This window comes from Haliaeetus albicilla, chromosome 22 (genome assembly GCF_947461875.1).
Source record: "Haliaeetus albicilla chromosome 22, bHalAlb1.1, whole genome shotgun sequence".
In the NCBI taxonomy this organism is placed as follows: Eukaryota; Metazoa; Chordata; class Aves; order Accipitriformes; family Accipitridae; genus Haliaeetus; species Haliaeetus albicilla.
Window position 1 is genome coordinate 5,250,463 of NC_091504.1, and position 18,901 is coordinate 5,269,363.

Consider the following 18,901-nt stretch of genomic DNA (forward strand, 5'->3'; position numbering starts at 1 on the left):
AACTACGTTAAAACCAGGGGCTCTGACAAATTTTTCTAACCTAAATGATTCTATGACTGTAGGGTTCAATTATATGGAACTTAGTTACTGGGCCTGAAAGTAGCTCATGGTCGCAAGAGCGTTCCAGACACCTTTAGAAGGCCTTGAACAGAATAAACAAGAAGATAGAAGAAGAAACATCCCAATTAGAAGAACACAGGTGCACATTCCACGATAAAGGGAACTTGGCACCAACAACCTCAATCCAGGGGCTTATCTTGGCCAACTGGACTGAGACAAGTTTCGCATGCTCTAGTTAATCTAGCCAATTATGTCCTGTGTTTATGCGCGTGTACAGAGCGAGTATAACTAACTGTATCTTATGTTTATACGCGTGGACAGTATCGATACAACCAATCACATTTTATGTTTGTGCGCGTGGACACCAAATGCTTGCATGCAGCAGCCAATCAAAGCTTCTAAACAACTTAGAGAATTGTATAAGAATGATCAGCTAGGCTCAATAAACTGGCGACTTTAATCATCATATTGGTGTTCTATCGTCCGGGCCCCGCATGGAATAACCCTAAACCCTACATATGACTCTATAAAGGAGGTGCTTGTCTCGTTGGGTTGGTATTTGAATGAGCCGTTGGTACTGCTGTTGGTACCCAACCTGATGACAGGTTTGCAGGAGATGGGGGATATCCTGGAGGGGGGACAGTGTACCCAGCAGACGGAGGCTGACCAGGTGGCAACTGAGGAGGAAACGGGCTTGGTGGTAGCCCCGGTGGAAGAGGAAGCGCATGGGGTGCTGGAGGATACACGGAAGGTGGAGGCACAGGCACAAAGACTGGTGTTGATGCTGGTAGTGTTGGGGCCCGAGTCCTTTGGGTACGTTCACTGTTCGGGCGGCCTCGATTTGAGCTTCTAAAGAAACCCCCACACATGCGTCACGGTTTGTTACTCTCTCTCCCCTCATTTTAAAGAGGAAAGCCAATGAAGCGGGAGCGTGGTGGCAAGCACTTCTTGTTCTCAACTGAAGCCTTTTTCTCCCTGCTCTCTGTTCATTTGAGACTACACTCATTTCTTGACCCTCCTACTAGCCTTCCACATCCTCACCCCCAACACTTCCCTCAGTCTGCTCTCCTCAGACTCAGCTTTGCGACTGTGGATGGAGGCTGCCCAGGCTTAAAAGAGACTCCCATCTCGCACGTGCCAACACTTCACGCTTCTGATCTGCAAAGTACTGCACGGATAGTAACTCATCTTCTCCCAAACTTCTTTTATCTTCTTCCACGTACGCTTCCTACGTTGTTGCCTCACCATGATGTATTTGGCCTGCTCTTGTCCCCGACTTGTTATTCTCCTGCTTACTCAATTGGAGATTTTAGACAATCTGTGGGATGGATCCTGGGGTTTGTTTTGATTTAAGATTTTATAAACACAGGACACCCTTACAATCTATCTATCTATAACACATATATACCAAAAGGAAGGACTGACCTGACCCTGCAATCACAGATAAAACAGACTCCTCTCTCGCCAACTGAGAGAAAGCAGCTTGGCTATTTGGGCTGACTACACCGAAGACATTCCAAATGGTCATAACAGAACAGCGTTGACTTTTCCAAGAATTTGCTCAATCAGCATCAACTAAGTTGTTAGACAAAAAGAATGTTGGAGGCTGACTCCTACTGGGAAATCAATTTCTACAGCCCTGTTCAGCCAGTAACCAAAAGGGTGGCTTTCCACCTGATCCTTTAATTGTATTTAATTTTGATAGGTAATTCTGGTTTCCTCAAAAAGACTTCCTTTGTCAGAGTCCTCTTCTCAATCAGGTCCTGGAGGTTTATTTTAAATAATTTCACTGCAAGCACAGATCCCCTTTCTTAAAGCCAGTTCAAATTAGGCCATTGAAAAATTAACGAGCGCTTGTATTCTCCACAACTATCTGTGCATACTTACTTCATTATGAATCAGCCGTTGCAGAAGTTAAGTGCTACGGCCTCGTTTAACAGCTTACAAGTAGTAATACGTTGAATTTCTGTAGAATACTTACAGTTCCCAGCCTGGTCTGCCACCCGCTGAGCCAATTGTACTGCCTCTCCCCGGATGACCTTTTGGAGTGGAGAGAGGAAAAAGCAAAAAATCCCATTCAGTTGATCTGAAGATAATTTTTTGAAAGGAATTCTAAAGTTACAGTTCCTTACCAGTGGTGGGTATTGACTGTCCTTGGGGGCCCCGACAACTTGCTAACGCTGCTTGTCTTCGCACAGGAACCCGACAGCCCTTGTGAATAAACGCAGACAGTTGGAAAAGAAGCTCTACTACAATATAAGAATCACTGCAGCTTTCCTTCTCTTCCAACAAACTGCTGATTGACAGAGAGGAAGATGTAGATGGTTCAGCGGCACTCACCAGAACAGCGGGAGGTGTAACAGTCATGAGTGGTGGTGGAGGCGGTGGCGGCTGCTGCTGCTGCTGTTGCTGCTGCCGAATCTGCTGATGGAGCCTTTTTGTGTAGCCAGTTCCACTTCTGAAGTTGCTCACAGCCTAGAGGCAGAAAAGCATTTACAAGAAGGTACGATGAAACTTCAGCAGATATACAAACAAAAGCCTTCACAGAGGAAAATTACTCGTGTATTCCTGTAAATGCCATCAATCCTAAAAGAAACCAACATACAGATGTATGAACACGTCACATTGAACACTGATTCTAATGACTGGTAGCTCAGAGGACCTGAATTTAAAGTACTTCAGCGTTAACGCCAAATGTGAAAGCGAGGCAATCGTGTTCAGTAAGAGCGGGACCTGAATTTGCCAGATCGTCTCTAAAGAGTCGTAAGCTTCTGTGACAGCAACAAATAGTGTATTTGAAAAGTCAATTTAGCCTTATTCAATTACGCCTTGCTTAAGGAGATATAAATTAATATTTTCTTCCCTTTCCGCTTTTTACAAATAGCCTTTTCTTACAAGCACTTTATGTAAAACTCGTTACCTGGCGTAGGCACTTGTTGGGAATTAAAGCATTGGGCGAAATATCTGTCTCCTGACACGTTGGGCATATATGGTCCTCAGATTCCAGTAATGCTGTTCTAATACCTGTGTAGAATTAGAATAATCAAAATAGCATTTAGCCAAACTAAGGAAGTTTTGGGGGTTCTCACCAATCATAAAGACATGTATATGATTAATGGGTGAATATGGTCTTGAACTGAGAGCGTGAAGCTATAAATGTTCAACAGTGTAAAAAATTTCTAGTATGCAGCAAATAACTATACAGTTTTGTATTTCACCATTGGAACATCTGAAGATGTAGCGTAGGCTGTGTCTTGATGTTGCAACTAGTCTTTTTCCCCACTATCTAGTACAGCGAGAAGTCCCCAACCTCAAGGTTAATGAACAAAACGCATTTCAAAAAAAAACATTAGTAGGTTCAAAAAACCATTAGGAGGTTCGAGTTCTGAAGGTTTTAACCAACCCTCCCGTGGAGAAGAATGTGGATTAAATGCCTAACTATCCGTTTGTTGCAGAGCACTGTAACTCACCAGAGTTGGCTATATAATTTTGTATGAGACAAAGGGCTGTGGACAAACTAAAAGCATTCAGTATCTAATACTGTAATCCCCTGCACAATTAGCCACTCTCCTCATACGCATCCTTCCGCTTGTAAAGAAGACTTAACTAGGTACCTAAAAAGGGGAAAAGGCTTCCTGGCTTTTTTCGCCCTTGATACCAGAAGAGCCCTTTCCTGTTCAGGGTATACTTCAGCATAAAATAGAACTGGTAACAAAGTAATTTTGTTCCCTCCTCTTTCTGCTTTCAGAAAATCAGATGCGAGTCTACAATTAACAAACATGGGAGTAACACTTACATTTGTCACAATAACTGTTGCCACAGCAGGGAATAACAGCTGCATCAGTCATTATGTCCTTACAGATGAGACATGACAACTCCTCTGGAACAGGAGCGTCTGAGGTGGAGGAAGAGGAGGAGGAGGAGGAGGAGGAGGAAGAAGAGGACGGCTCCTCTGGTAAAAAGGGAGGCTTCTCCATCCTTCCTCTAGCATAAGCTTCCCTGGAGGAGGGGTGGGGAAGGAAAAAGAAACGAGTTAAAGATGGGTAGAGGAAAACTTTTCCAAGCTTTGCATTTTCTCAAAGCAAGAGAAGAGATGGAATTCTTCTCGCTCCACATTAGCCTCCTAAAAGGTAGGCGCTTAGTTTAAACTACTTTTCTATAGCCACAACACTAGAAGAGGGAGGGAGGAACAATCTTCCTTCTGCAGAACTCTCCCATTCATTGGATCAACTCAGAAAGAAGCTCGGACTAGAAAAATAATCTTTGCACAGCTAGAAAGCAGGTGAAATGAATCCCACCTCTCCTTTGCCAGAGGATGCATGTAAATTGCAGGCTCAGCATTAACGTTAGTCTCCGAGCAATTACATTTTATAAAAGCAAGAAGTCTATGTTACAGCTTCTACAGAAGGAGATCCATGACGGAAAACCAGAAGTGCTACCATGGTCATTTTAAAACAGCCACTCCTGTCAGCACACGGCAGTATTTTCTCACTGTATAGCAACAGGAAAACTTCAGTCTGTTTCACACATGGGATTTCAGAAAAGTCAGAGGGGGAGGAAATCTCAGTCCAACAGCCATCTGTTAAACTTGGCAAGAAGCCTTTGAAACATAAAACAGAAGCAAAATGAGCTTTCAAAGAGAACAAATCCACTGTAAACGCTACTGAAATGTTTTGCAGAAACACAGATTCTTGGCATACCACAACTTGAACCAAATTCCAGGGACACGAACAGTAGGACCACCCTCTTCTAACACTAGAAAGCATCACAGATTTTAAGGTTAAGATACAATGACAGTGCTTCCTCCCCTGTAACGACAGATGCTGGCCAACTCGGTGGCATTGCCACTCAGATATTTATGCGTGGTTTCTCTCGTTCGCTTTTTGGTCAGTCCACTTAATTCCACACTTACGCTTTCATAGTTGGTACTGCATAGTTTCCAGTGTTTGTCAGCATAGCACCCTTTGTATCGGGTACCTCTAGCACAGAACTCCTTGGAATTCCTGTGCTCTTTTTCATTCTGGCAACAGACTCAAAATTGGTGTCCTCTTCAGAAAAGAAATGCAGACGTACCTCAAGACCCACACTTAAAATGACTTTCCAGTGATTATTTTAAGCAGCAAAAGCCTTTAACCCTCTCCTTTTACCTAGCGTAAGGGATGCTCAACTGAAATACTTATTCTCCTAAACAAATATAGCCAGGATGTTCCAAAGGCTTGAGCAGGGTTTTCAACTCAAGCGACATTCTTTGGCTTAACTTCAGGTTCCTTAAGGGTGACATGTCCCTTAGCTCACCATCCACTCAGAGAAGAGACACAAACCCGCTGCTCCTCCTCCACAGCGCAGTTCAGAGACACTAATTCGGTGCTCTGAATCACTCACTGCAGATACCTACATTCACTGTCCATACACGTGAAGTTTGAACTCGGACCTCACGCATATACCCTCAGTGACTACGCTTAAATGGCATCAATACTCAACCAGGGACTTAGTGCAATTAAAACACGCAAATATTCAATAGATGGGGCAGAGAGAAATGTCTTGGGTTTGTACAAAATAATAAAAACTGTGAACTGCCATTAAAAAGAGTGGAAAACAGAAACATTTCCACTAATACTGAAAGATATAAAAACATGCATGAAAGTTCACCCAGGAAGACCTATGGATATATTGAATGTCTACAACCTAGGAAAAAGAAAATTTCACACTTATAATTCCAGCTTCCCCTGGAATTTTGAAGGCCTCTGCAACATTGCCATACAACCTCTGCATTTCACCCCAACAGAAACAAGTCTTAATATGAGTATCCATGTATTTGTTACGTAACTGCCAAGGTAAAACAATTAAAAACTAAGTAACACCACAAGTCCCCCACAATCGTACCCCATTTGTCGGGCGGTTCTTTATGTAGTGGCCACGTTTTCTGCAACGAAAGCAAGCAGATGATGGCAGAGGCGGACCCGAGGGTTTCTTCGGGTAACTAAATGGTCTGGGGGAAAAAAACAAAGAGGTAGGCATGTGTCTCTCTTGTTAAAACAAACATCTCTGCAATTTTTCCACAATCTGCAAAGATCAGATTGGACACAATCAACACTTACTTGACTGGATCGTATTCACAGCAGGACCCTATCTTCAAAGCTTCTATTTCACCTTCTTCGGAAGCACTGGCTTCAGCCGCACTGGCAGTCTGTTTAACAGGCAATTATTTGACATGCACATTAGAAACACATTTAAGCCCACACAGCCAAAGACAACACCGCTCACCCGATCCTGCAAAGAGCAGCACAACGCTAGCTGAGGTTGCATGAAAACAGTGGCTTACTGTCCTGAAGATGTTCTGGGGAGTCCTTACACCACTACAGGGTGTATATGTGCCTCTTAACCTACTTGAAAAGAGCATTCGAGGGCACTCAAAACCTTAGGCTCTCTTTGGGCCTCACATAAAGACTTGTGTAACCAATCCAGTTTTCTTCCAAGCAGGCTCAGGCCACATCCACCAAAAATTACCCTGTCCGGTATTTTTAAGCTGCTTTTTAAGCTCCAGACTAGCTGAACGAGAAGGCATCCACTGCACATTTAATTGAGAAAGATGTACGCAAGGATCCTTATTTACATTTTGCAGCATTAAAAGGACACACAGCTTAAAGAGTCGGGGAAGCTGCTTTTGCTGGCGGAAATTCAGCTTCTGACACAGAAGCATCATTCAGCCTTCAGGCGCACAAGCTCTCTTAAATCCTTCACAGAGCTGATGGGGATAGGCACACCTTGCATCCCTGAATACCTGGGTCTGGGAAAAGGCCTTGTCAGAGCATGCCTTCACAGCCTTAAAAAGGATGAGACATCCAGCAACCATCCTTACCATGTGTATTCTAAGATAAAAAGAAATACTGGCAACACTCTTTATCATGGGGACGAGGAATACAGCTGGAAAACTACTGTAAAAAGAACCATGGAACAGCAACACACGATTCTGGCTGCAATGTGTGTTACTTCATGAAAAATGACATGAAATAAAAACTGATGGCTGGTGGGAGTTGTGCGTTGTAACTGGGGTAGGTTCAGAATACTTTAACCAGGGAATCCAAAAGCTATTTGAAACGTTGGCATAAATAATTCAGATCGTAATTCAAGAGCAGAGCACAAAAAAACATCTCCTAAGGGAAGACGCATAACGGCCTCTTTCATACACACGGTATCTCTTTCTGTGGAGGTGAAGCAGGCTGAAAACCACAGAAGACGGCCAGGAAGAGCAGAAAATTTGCTGCAGTAAGTACACCAATTGCAAAGCATGTTCTAGCTTGACCTCACACCTATTTTAAAACAAATACTTAAGTGTGTCCAGCGTGTCCAGCGTCGGTTTCTCTTTATCGGCTCATATTCCACACTGGATTAGCAGAGGAGAGAAAAAAACCTGCTTGAATATACAAAAATAAATTTTTTGCACTAAAGATCACAGCTATTGCCATCTTCCATACCTGCCTCAACTCTGACCTCTAAACCCCAGTGCCCTTCTTACACCAGGAACTCAGCCATCTTTTCCAGATGCAGGAGCACGTCCCCACAATCCCCAGGAGACCTGCATCTCTATCAAAAGGCACTTGGAGCTAAAAGATGAATTGGCTGGCACAGGTCTCACCCTGCCCAGCAGCCCAGCAGCTTGGAGATTTGGGTTCACAAATACAACACACTTTAAAGCCAAAACACTCTCTCTAGCTGCTACTTTGCTTATTCTTGTTTGAAAGAAATACTTGGCAATTTGAACATCTTTTCCACATCAATTCAACCAGATTTGTTTACATTCAAACTTTAAATCGAAAATATATAAAAATCCAAACTAAACAAATTGCACCGTGCTCATCGTTTTTACCTAACTTTTTAAGCACCTTTTGCTCAAAATACTTCTATTTTGATTACAATCCAGTATTATTTCTCGGGAGTTATAGAGCACTTTTTTCACTTGAGTGCAATTTAGTTAGCTTGTCTCCTAGAAGTACTTCATTCCTGATGACTAACAAAACTCACAGTGCAAAATGAGATGCAGCATCTCCCTGTGCAACGCTAGGCGCCTTGGGCAGTGGTCCTCAGAAACAGGACAAACAGAGAGTGCCTAAGCTTATCAGGGATGAAGCAAAGAGGAAAAGGCATCTAATTAGACCTACTCGAAGATCCAAGCACGATCTTCAAACACAAACTTTCTTCTGCAACCAAATGTCTAAGACTGACTTTCCTTTCTGTTAAAATCAATCAATCAATGAGACAGGGACTGTACTTGGCTTCAATAAGGGCTAACAGCAGAGTTGCCAGAGACCTGATGACGAACACAGGAGACTGGGGTGTGATTCATCTGACTAAACCTGGATGTTTAGTCTAATGTAGACGCCCATGGCCGAGCCAAACTTGGTCCCATTTTGAGGCAACAGAGAGTTAAGTCTGTATAACCAGTGAGTTCAAGGGACCGTTTATCTTATCCTAAATAAATACGTATATATTTGGTCAGAAAGACCGCCCATTAGATTCACTGATTTTATTCACTATATCTCCTTTAAAATAAAGCAGGACCTCATGCCAGTTGTGCAGGCAGAGACAATTACAACTGCATTACAGATACACAGTTGAGGTCAGACAAATCACAGTCCACCTCTGCCCCATCCAGGTTGGCTCAAGACCGGGAATTTACATCGCCCTCACCTCCAAAACAGCTCCCGTAACCCCCAGAAGAAGGGAAATGGCAGATTCGCCTGGTAAAGCTCTTCCTATGAGCAATGACACCAGTCACTGGACCAGAGACACAGAGCCAGTCCCCACCCACAGCCCACAGCTCCTGAAGGTCATCTAAGGAGATCTGCAGATTCCAACTTTACCTCTTCTCAAGCCCAAATGCCGAGGGATTTATGCCAGAGAGAGGAGCTCCAAAGGGATCTTCTGGCTGCGCTGGGTCCGTTGACCCAACTGGGAGGGACCATTCAAAAACTGCCACAGGGACCCCAACATTCCGAAGCATGCGGGGGCGGGGGGGAGGGGCTGGGCTATGCAAATGATGGAGCCCCCAACAGCTGCTTCCACCCCACTGCCACCCACCAGACTTCACAGCACCGACTGCTACAACACACCAAACCTTCGCGGGGTGATGCCCCTCCACGCTCAACTCGAGGACGCAAGCTTTGAGGGTGGCATGGGCTTGAACCCAGACATGGCATCCTTGCTCCTGGAGGGCGAGATGGGCCTGTTCACCTCCCTCTGAACGAGGGAAAAATAACATCAGAAACTCTCAACCAGACACAACAATAGCTTGAACTCATTGAAACCTGACACAGAAGATGTCTCTATGAACTTCTCATCCTACTTTTTAACAACCAAAACACTTTAGCAGTACGCTTTAGACAACCATGATTAATTACAAGAAATCACACGAGATCGTCTGAACGCCACTTTGAGGGCTGTTTAATGTTTAAGCAAGCTGGGAAGAGATTTTGTCAGCCAGGAGTCCATCAGCACCAATTTTTGTAACATAAAATGGGTATTTTTAATCCTAACCCCATTTACTCTCAGCAGGGAAGGTAATTCACTGTATACTAGCACTCAGCTGTTCACGCACACTTCCCAACTTTTCTTAAAAAAAAAACCACAACAAGTTGCACTAAGCAATATTTCAGATGGAAGGCAAATGTAGGTAATCCTTCCCGAAATAGAGGCAGCTCAAAGCAGTTGCCCTCCTGTCCCACAGGGAGCATCCCAACAGAAGACTGAGCTCCCCAACAGGTCTTGCATGACTGCAATCCCTCCCCAGGAAGCCCAAAGAGAAACATGATGCTCTTGAAAAATCCCAGCCCTCAGCACTTGAATGGTTTCAGAGCAAAAATCTGGACGAGAACAGCAGCCCCATTTGAGGCTCAGCAAAGCACAGCCTGGGAAAACCAAAGCCAGGAGATGAACTCGCAGCTTTTACAGAAGGCCTCTGCACAGCAGAAGCATCCTCACTTCCAACACCCTGGATTTTTCCCCTCCATCTCCAGCACTGCCTCCCATCTCCCCGTGCTCTCCTCTCGCCCAGGCACCTTTCCCACCCGTTCCATGACCTCCCAACGCCTCTGTCTTTCTCTGTGTTTGTGTGGCAGATGGTACCTCGGAAACATCGTCCCAGACGCGTCACCTGCATCTCCTTCTCTTCTTCCTCTGCTGTCACATGACTGCTCCAGCTGCCCGAGGCACTTTTGGACCTCCAAAGCCCTTTCAGCCTGCCTCCCTTCTGCTGTTAAATCCTGCTCCTGCAAGAGAAGTGACAGCCACTTGCTCTCCCCTCTGTGGCATCTTACCTGCATCTTCCTGAGCTGGTGGGAACTGTCGCCATCAGCCCCGGCTGCACTCCACTCCAAGTCTTCTCCTGGCACGGGCGCAGCTCCGGGTGTGCTTGGTGCGTGCCATGCTTCCTGAAGGAGAACAGCAACAATCAAAGTGACTCCTGGGCAGTGTCCTGCTGGGAGAGCCGGTCTGAAGGCAAGTTTGCTGCAGGTCCTGAGGCCGGCTGGTCCAGGGCTGCTCCCTGTCCCCCAGCTCGGCCACAGGTCCCACGTCTGGCTCCTTCCATTCCAACAGGATTTTGGAAAGCCCGTTCCCAGCTGTGAGCGCCAGCCCACGGGCACGGGGCACAAACAGCCCCCTCCCCCGAGGGCCCCAGCCCCCAACCGGCCTCTGTCCCCAAACCGCTAAAACTTCCAAACAGGCTCTCCCTGCAACTACCTGCCGTTTTAAGAAAACAAACTGTATGCTCCCAGATTCAGTAGTCTGACTAAGACTCTCAGAGGGTGATTTGGGATTCAATTCCAGAACAAAACAATATCCATTACAGAATCTCAGCCACCACCTCCATCATCGTCATCGCTGACCCACAAAAGCTGCCTTGTAAAAATTCTTACAGCTGATTAAAATTACCCTCTCCTCCCCAAATCTTTGTCCTTCTCATACCCTCACACTACTGCAGTAATAATCACATAACTATTCTGTAATTACCACCAATCTGAAACCCCTCCAACACATCATTCCCTGATGTGCCTGACAGTACTGTTGAAAAGGGAGAACCATCACTAACCACGCACCCACCTGTTACTCCTTCTGCCTCTGTGACCGAGCACATCCACATGGCTATCTCTGCCTGACAGGAGGTGACTGGCCTGAAAAAAAAAAAGAAAAAACCCCCAAAACCTCACATTGTCTTGGCTCTAGCGTAAGCAAGGAATTTATGATAGTGATACAAACAAGTTTAAGAGAAAGTAGGATAGTGGAAGAAGCAGAAAATATGATACGTCTCACCCACCTCTAATTTCAGAGGAAGTTCCAGGGGAGGGTTTTTAATCTGTCTGTGGGGTTTTCTTACCACTGCACAGCCCAAGTGAAAAAACACACACCTGTGTTTTATGTAGAACTGTAAACTACAAGAGTAAAACTAGCCAGTCTATGTAATTGCACTTCTTTCCAGGACACATCGGCCATTCTTTTTACATTTCAGTGGAGAGCTTTGCGTTAAAAATCCCTAAATTCTGATACAAAAATAGCAAAACGTCACCTGTAAATCTTTGAAAGGAACAATACATTGAAGGAAAACTGTGCATATAAACTGTAAATGACACGTTGCTGCTGCCAAAGGCTATAACGCTTTTGAGTATCTTTGCCGTCTTCGTCTTCTTTGTCTTCACTTTCTTCTGATGACATTATAACTACCGTTCCTCAACATAACATTGAACTGCTCAAGCAGTCTTGCCAATTCTATGAAATCTAAACTGCCTTACTCTCCTAGTTTTGGCTGGGGTAGTTACATTTCTTCATGGTTTGTACGGGGTTATGCTTTGGATTTGTGCTGAAAATAGTATTGATGACAATTGTCAAGAAGATTCATTACAAAAAAATCCCCAAATCCAGAACATGCATTTACCGCAAGCTATTTAAAATATGGTGTATAATACTTGAATATGCATTAATAATCATTTGTAATATTGAAATAAAAGAATTCAAAATCCTCGTCTTGCTTTGAGACAGTTCAGGGAACCTACTCAGGACCCCACTGGAGTGAAGTGATCTTGTACGCTGCACTTCGCAGGAAGAGGGCCTCAACTTTTTCTACCGCAATGCATTCTCAGCTCTTAATGACTTTTTCAGTGCAATATGAAGGGCAGAGAAGACACGGAAAAACACCCACACATTGAAGGATAACCTGAGAACATGCAGGCACATCTTGCCTCCTGAGGCACAATGGGAGGAAAGAGTAAAGAATTTAGTTTGACAAGAGAATGGCAGCTCTTAACAAAACGCAAGCCAGATCCATGTAGTACTAATAGAAAGAGAGGCAGCCAACATTTCACTTCAGGGATAAAAATAATAATTAAAAAAAAAAAAAAATCTCTTCACAGGCAAAAAAACTAAACTGCAAGAGATACAAACTTTGGATTCGTTCTGCCAAACTTGCTGGCCAAATGTCCAAAATAAGAGGACGGCCGATCAATCAGCTCTCAGGGAGATTACAGATCTCATTCCCTGTCTTAACACCATCTGCTAGTTTCAGTCAGAATCATCAGAACCTGCAGGAGCACAAACACAGAGACCCTTCTTTTGTAGAGCCTTAACCTGGAGACCATTAGGGTCAAGTTACTACCTTTTTTACAATGCAGGCCAGCGTTTTATCTACTATATTACATTCCAGTTTGCGTAAGAAGCACGTGCCATGGTACTTTTCCATTTCCCCCCACCCCAGAACAGGCATTTCACTTCAACACAGATGTGCAATAATTTCAGCATGTAGGCAAACATCAAAGGTAGTCATCTACTTTATGTGTAATGGCTTTACCTGGGAAGAATACAGCTTCACCTAAGGGCAGGTTGGAAGAGAAGATACTGACTAGCTCTCACACTCCCAACTTCAAGGCATTCTGACCAAAAGGTTTGGACTCAAACTTTCCATTCAGCACAGAAATCTATACAAAGGGTGGCCCGTAAGCTGCTCAAAGTGAGTATGTGAGAACACGGCAAAACCATTCTCAAGCATGCATTTAGCTTAAATGCTAATAACCTCTTGGACTAGCAAGGAAAGTTCTCCCTTGCTGCATGTTGCACCCGATTTTTTTTTTTATTAAATCACTTAGAGAAAAAACTCAGAAAAGCAGATGAAAGTGAACAGTTTGGGGCGTTTGGCTTCATTTTGGTTTTAAGGTGGTTAAACGAGCAATTTTATTGCTTCCACTCTCCGGAAGCATTTTCTTTCTTTAATAACGGATGAGAGTTTAGCTAAGTAAATCCAAGAGGTATTCTTGTTTCTCCTCAACAAAGCAGTCATCACCATCTATTTGCATTTGACAAACACAGATCCAGTAACACCAAGAGAGCAAGGGCTCCCATCTGCTCCGTTTCCCTCGCATGGCAAAGAGGAGGACAGCAACCAGCCCATGGGAGCAGACACCTTGCAAACAGCCACCGCACTAAGGAACACAGCCCACTGCTCAGAAATCACTGGCCTATATAGAAGAACGGGGCTCGAACTGATGAATGAGGGCTTCGAACCTAAAAATGAGGCTTTGGACCCTAAAAAGGAGGCTTTCAATGCTAGAATCAAAGCTTTGGACTCTAACAATGAGGCTTTGGGCCCTAAAAAAGGGGTTCGGAGCATAAAAATGAGGGATTGGAAACTCAGGATGCAGCTTGGACCCTCAAAACAACCGGCGAGATCCTAAAAAAGAGGCTTTGGAGCTTGAGAAGGCAGCTTTGGAAACTAAAGAGGAGACTTTGCCAACTGTAATGGAGCCTGTGACCTTCAAAATGAGGCTTTGGGAGCCAAAACTAAGACTTTGGGAAGGGAAAGCGAGGCTTTGGAACCTATAAGTGTAACTTTGGACCCTGAGAAGAGGCTTTCTGCCCTAAAACTGAGGGCTTAACCCCCCCCCCAAGTGAAACTGTGGGGCCTAAAAAAAGGGCATGGGTCATAAAAGGCCAAAAGGTTTGGACCAGAACAATGAGGACTTTGGCCCTCCAAATGAGGCTTTGGGCACTAAAAATGGTGGGGGAGACGCTACACGTGGCCCTTAGGGCTCTGCAAAGGAGGAGAACCTATTGGTGTCGATAGGGCCCCAAGAAACGGGGTTTCAGTCCCAAAGAGAGGGCTTGGGTCACTCCAGGGGAGGCCCTCAGCTGTAAAAGAGGCCTTTGGGCCCTCAGAAGGAGACTTTGGACCCTCCAGTGGAGGGTTTGGGCCCTAAGAATGGGGCTTTGGAAATGAAACTGAGGCTTTGAACCTTGCATTAGGTTTTGTGCCTTCAAGGGATGCTTCGGTACCAAAACCGAAGGCTTTGCGCCCTAGAAATGGGTCTTTGGAGGCTCCAAATGAGGGGTTGTACGTTAAACAAGAGATGCCTTGCACCCTAAACGAGGAGCTTGGCCTCCAAAATGAGGCTTTGGGCCCTCCAATTGAGTATTTGGACCCTCAAAATGAGGCCTTGGGCTCTCCTCGTTGCAGACTGGATCCTAAAAATGAGCCTATGGTCCCTGAAAAGGAGGCTTTGGACAGTCAAAAGGAGGCTTGGGGACTTAAAAGTGTGTACTTGGCCTTATAAATGAAGTTGTGAACTCTAAAAAGTGGGTTTCAGTCCTAAAAATGAAGGTTTGAAACCTCAAAATGAGGCATACTAGCCTAAAAGAGTGATTAAAACCCTCAAAATGAGTCCCTGGGCCCAAAAAGCAAGGGTATGGACCCTAAAAAGGAGGCTTTCAACCCTAGAATCAAAGTTTTGGATGCTAAAAATGAGGCTTTGGGCCCTAAAAGAAGGATTTGGAGCATAAAAATTAGGGTTTGGACCCTCAAGATGCGACTTGGACCCTAAAATGACTGGCTGGATCCTAAAAGTGATGCTGCGCTCTAAAAATGAGATAGCTGCTCCTATGCCTGCAGCACCCCTGGCCCTGGGCCTGGCCCTGCTCCCTCCCTTGCCCTGGCTGCCCCCAGCCCATCTCTCACCTCTTATCTCCTCAGGCTGCTCAGCCTCTGCCCCTTCTGGCAGAGGAATTGGGGCACAAATGACATCGCGAGCACCCGCACAAGCCAGGTGCCTGGGCCTGCCCTATCAGCAGTGACATAAACACCACAAAATCCTAAAAATGAAACTGTGGCTCCTAAAAAAAGGCTATGGGTAATGAAAGACAGCTTTGGACCCTCCAAATGAGGATTTCAGCCCTCAAAAGCAGGCCTTGTTCCTGCAAAGGATGGTGGAGATGCTACAAACATGCTTTGGACTCTGACAATGCGGAGAACTATTGGCTCCTCTATGGCCCCCAGAAATGAAGCTTTGCTGCCAAATATAAGGCTCTGGGCGCTACAGTTGAGGCTTAGAGCTGTGAAAGGGGGGTTTGGACTCTCGGAAGGAGGGTCAGGGCCTTAAGAATGGGGCTTTGGGCACTAAAAATGGTGCTTGAGGAATGAAAATGAGGCTTTGAACCCTGAAATTAGGTTTTGGGCCCTCAGCTGGATGCTTTGGTACCAAAAACTAAGGCTTTGCACCCTAAAAAGGGTCTTCGGATGCTCAAAAGGAGGCTTCAGGCCCTCAAAATTGCAGACCGAATACTAAAAATGAGCCTATGGTCCATGAAAAGGAGGATTTGGTCCCCAAAAAGCAGGCTTGGGAAGCTGAAAAATGAGGGCTTGGGCCTGAAAAGAAGCCTTTGGGCCTGAAAATGTGCCTTTGGGCCCTATCAAGAAGGCTTTGGACTCTCAAAACGAGGCTTTGCACCTTCATAATCAGACTTGAAGAAATCATTACTCAAAGGATTTGGTCCACATCATGACCATCACTCTTCTTGGCAACAGAGGGGAAAGCTCTGGATGACAAAGGATACCAGGATGCGCTCCAGAAAAAAAAGACCAGTGCAAGAAGATCCCTGTCACCTACCTGCAAAGGAATAATGCTAGCTCTATGAAATGGGTAGCCAAAATGAAAACACATGGAACAGCAGCCATCACCACAACTCTTTCAGTGGTAGTTTTAACTGCAGCAGATCTGCAGGCAGACAAACTTACTGCCACAGGGCCCCAAAAGGAGTAATAACTAGCAAACAGAAATTCTGCCCATAGCCCATATCTATCGAGCCTTTAAAGGTAAAGCAGCTCTGAAGGTCTAGACCAGCCTGTACTTACATCCTGTGTCTACCTGCTCCATGATCTGTCTAGAAACTCAAATCACAATTACCTTTGAAAAAGAATGGAACCTGGGGGGGAAGGGGAGTGAAAGGAAGACACTGGTGGAAAAAAGGAAAAGCGTACGCATGCGATTACAGACGGAAGGAGCCAAGTTATCCCAAAGACCAGCTCAGCCCAACTCGCTCTTGCTGGCAAAAAGCTGTGCGGCTTGGAAGAAAAAAAGCAGACTTTGGTGCTGGGACGCACAGCAACGTCTGAGCTCAGATCTGAAAGAGCAGAAAAACCTTGACAGGGCTCCTTGCCGCTGCCCTCCTACCCGTGTGCATGCTGCGACCTCCTCGTTGCCCTGAAGTCCTCCCAGACTAACAGGGAGGTGGCATCTCTCCAGTCCACGTGCCGTGACGAAGAAACAGTTTTGACCACAAAGCGGGTAGAAGGTAACTGCATCTGCAGAAGCAAAGGGGCAGCCACGCCTCAGCTTCGGAGATGCCCAAAGCTGCCCCGGGAGCCCTCGGTGCCCCAGCATTTGCTCGGCCCTGAAGCCCCGCAGGGCCTTGCCAGCACTGGGGAGCCCCAGGCACAGAAGGGAAGGACAGTGGTCAGCCCCTGTGGGGAGAGTGACGGGGCTCTGTCCTTCCTTCTGGCCGCAGGAGGATGCCCTGGGCCACGCCAGGACAGGGTGTCTCTCCTCCTCAGCCCCGGGGGAAGGTGAGGCCTGAGGAAGGCCCTGGGTGCCGGGCTCAGCACGGGCGGTGCGACCGGGGCCAGAGCCCTGTCTCCTGCCGGGTGCCGGCCTGGCCGAGGCCAGCGGCTCCCGTCACGCAGCTCCTCCCGCCCAGGGCTGTGGCTGGAGCCCAGACAGACCCGCCTTTTGGGAAAGACTTGCCGATCCAGAGGGAACGCAGAGCAGCTCCCCTCCCCTCCCCTCCCATCCCGTGCCGTCCTCTCACGTTCCCTCCCTCCCTCCCTGAGGGGGCCCAGAGCCCACGAGCAGACCGAGGGAGGGCAGACCTGTGCACACACCTTGCGCTGCTGAGAGAACAGCTCCAGGTGAAATGGCCCCTCTTGAAGGCCGTCTCTCCGCAGGCCCAGTGTCCCAGCTGGCTGAGGAGCAGCTGCCCCGGGGGAGGGGGCAGCTGGCGCAGGGCAGCTCCCTGAGGAGAGGCCCGGGCAGCCCCTGCCCGCCCGGCAACAGCTGCGCCATTGGCCACGGCTGAGCCAATCAGCGGAGCCGGTGGTGGCCTGTCAGTCACTGCCGACCTGGGGCGGGGCCGGAGGGGGCAGAGGCCCAGTGGCCTGAGGAGAAATGGGGGAGAGATGGGGTGGGGCAGCCAGGAGAGGGGGGGACCAGGGCCAAGGCCAAGGCCAAGGCCAAGGCCAAGGCCAAGGCTGGGACCAGGACCAGGTTTGCAATTGCAGGTGCAGGTTGTCTCCCGGTGTGGACGGGCCTGGGGGAGACCTGGAGACCTCATCACCCATGGGCCCTGCCGTGGCCCAGCTCACCAGCCCTGGGCCCGAGCGCTCAGCCCCAGGAGCAACCCCACAACCAGGGTCAGAGCAGCTCCTGCTGCTGCCCCGAGGGTCGCCAGCCCTGAGCCAGAGTGCAGGTAGCTGAGCTGGGATGAGGTGGAAGAGACTGGAAAACGATTCGTGGGGAGGAGGCGATGGAAGAAGGTGCAGCGTACGTGGCGCCGGGGATTAACTGGCACCCTCTGTTTCGTATCTGGGTCGGTACTGTACTTGCACGTGTGTTGTCCCACGAGCGGGGGTCGGTACCCGGCGTGCCATAAGCCGCTCTTGCGCACAGAGCCGAGAAATCTGTTTATTTGAAGTCTGCGCAGGGATGGGTGCTGGGGGGCGACTCCACAAAGCTGTCAGGCCACACCAAAGAAAAACAATGTATTTATTCTGTTACACGGTTACTAAAAGCCCGCCTAAATTTACATTCATCGGTTGGTAGTCACCATCTCATCTACTATTAGCCAGTTACATTTAAATTAGCCTCGCTTGCTGTGTAAATTAGCGTGCATGCTCCTTGCAGGTGTGGGGGGCAAGTTCTTCCAGCCTTGAATGGAGTCGGTGGTCGTGATCTCCCCCTGCTGCCTTTGCTTTTCCCCTGGTTCGTGCTTCTTTGGCAATCTTCGGGGGCCTTCTGGAGCAGGATGTCTCCTTTTTATCAGTCTTTAGTTCCTTCTTCAAGGGTGGGGTCCTCAGCAAAGCATGCATAGTTTATGCAAAGTAATCAGGCTTGCCTAGTGAAGCTATGGAGTAATGGTCCTCCTTAAAGGACAGCGTCTCATGTTTAACCCTAAACTGAGCAGTATCGCCATGGCTAGGCCATAACTCACACGTGTGACTACACATGGCCTAAGCCCCAGATGAGAGCAGAAATTGTTGTTGCTAAGCCTGGGTGACAGAGGGCTGCTCCTGCTCTCTCCTCCCTGGTGTGAGCCGAGCGCATGAGTGCCCTGCCTGCTCCTGCCTTGGTGCTTTGGGAACTGGGGTGAAAAGGAGAGACAGACTCGTGTAGTTACGGGACCTCTTGAGGTGTCCTGGGTTTGCTTTGCTAATTGCTCGTGTAACGTTTCCTCGGCTGTTCACTAGATACGTGCATAGAGAGGCAAACCAGGCCATGAACTGGCTTTCCAATTGAAGGTTTCCTCTTGCAATAAA

General features: G+C 47.1%; 2 long non-coding RNA genes across 2 annotated transcripts; both read right to left on the bottom strand.

Moving 5' to 3' along the window:
• Positions 1–2,980: 2,980 nt before the first annotated feature.
• Positions 2,981–8,385, bottom strand: LOC138690408 (uncharacterized). Its single transcript, XR_011329251.1, has 3 exons — positions 5,944–8,385; positions 3,857–4,059; positions 2,981–3,084 (listed from the first exon to the last, which is right to left on the bottom strand). It is a non-coding gene; the product is annotated as an uncharacterized lncRNA (long non-coding RNA).
• A 7,447-nt stretch (positions 8,386–15,832) lies between these two features.
• Positions 15,833–17,355, bottom strand: LOC138690372 (uncharacterized). Its single transcript, XR_011329234.1, has 3 exons — positions 17,252–17,355; positions 16,545–16,675; positions 15,833–15,980 (listed from the first exon to the last, which is right to left on the bottom strand). It is a non-coding gene; the product is annotated as an uncharacterized lncRNA (long non-coding RNA).
• Positions 17,356–18,901: the final 1,546 nt, after the last annotated feature.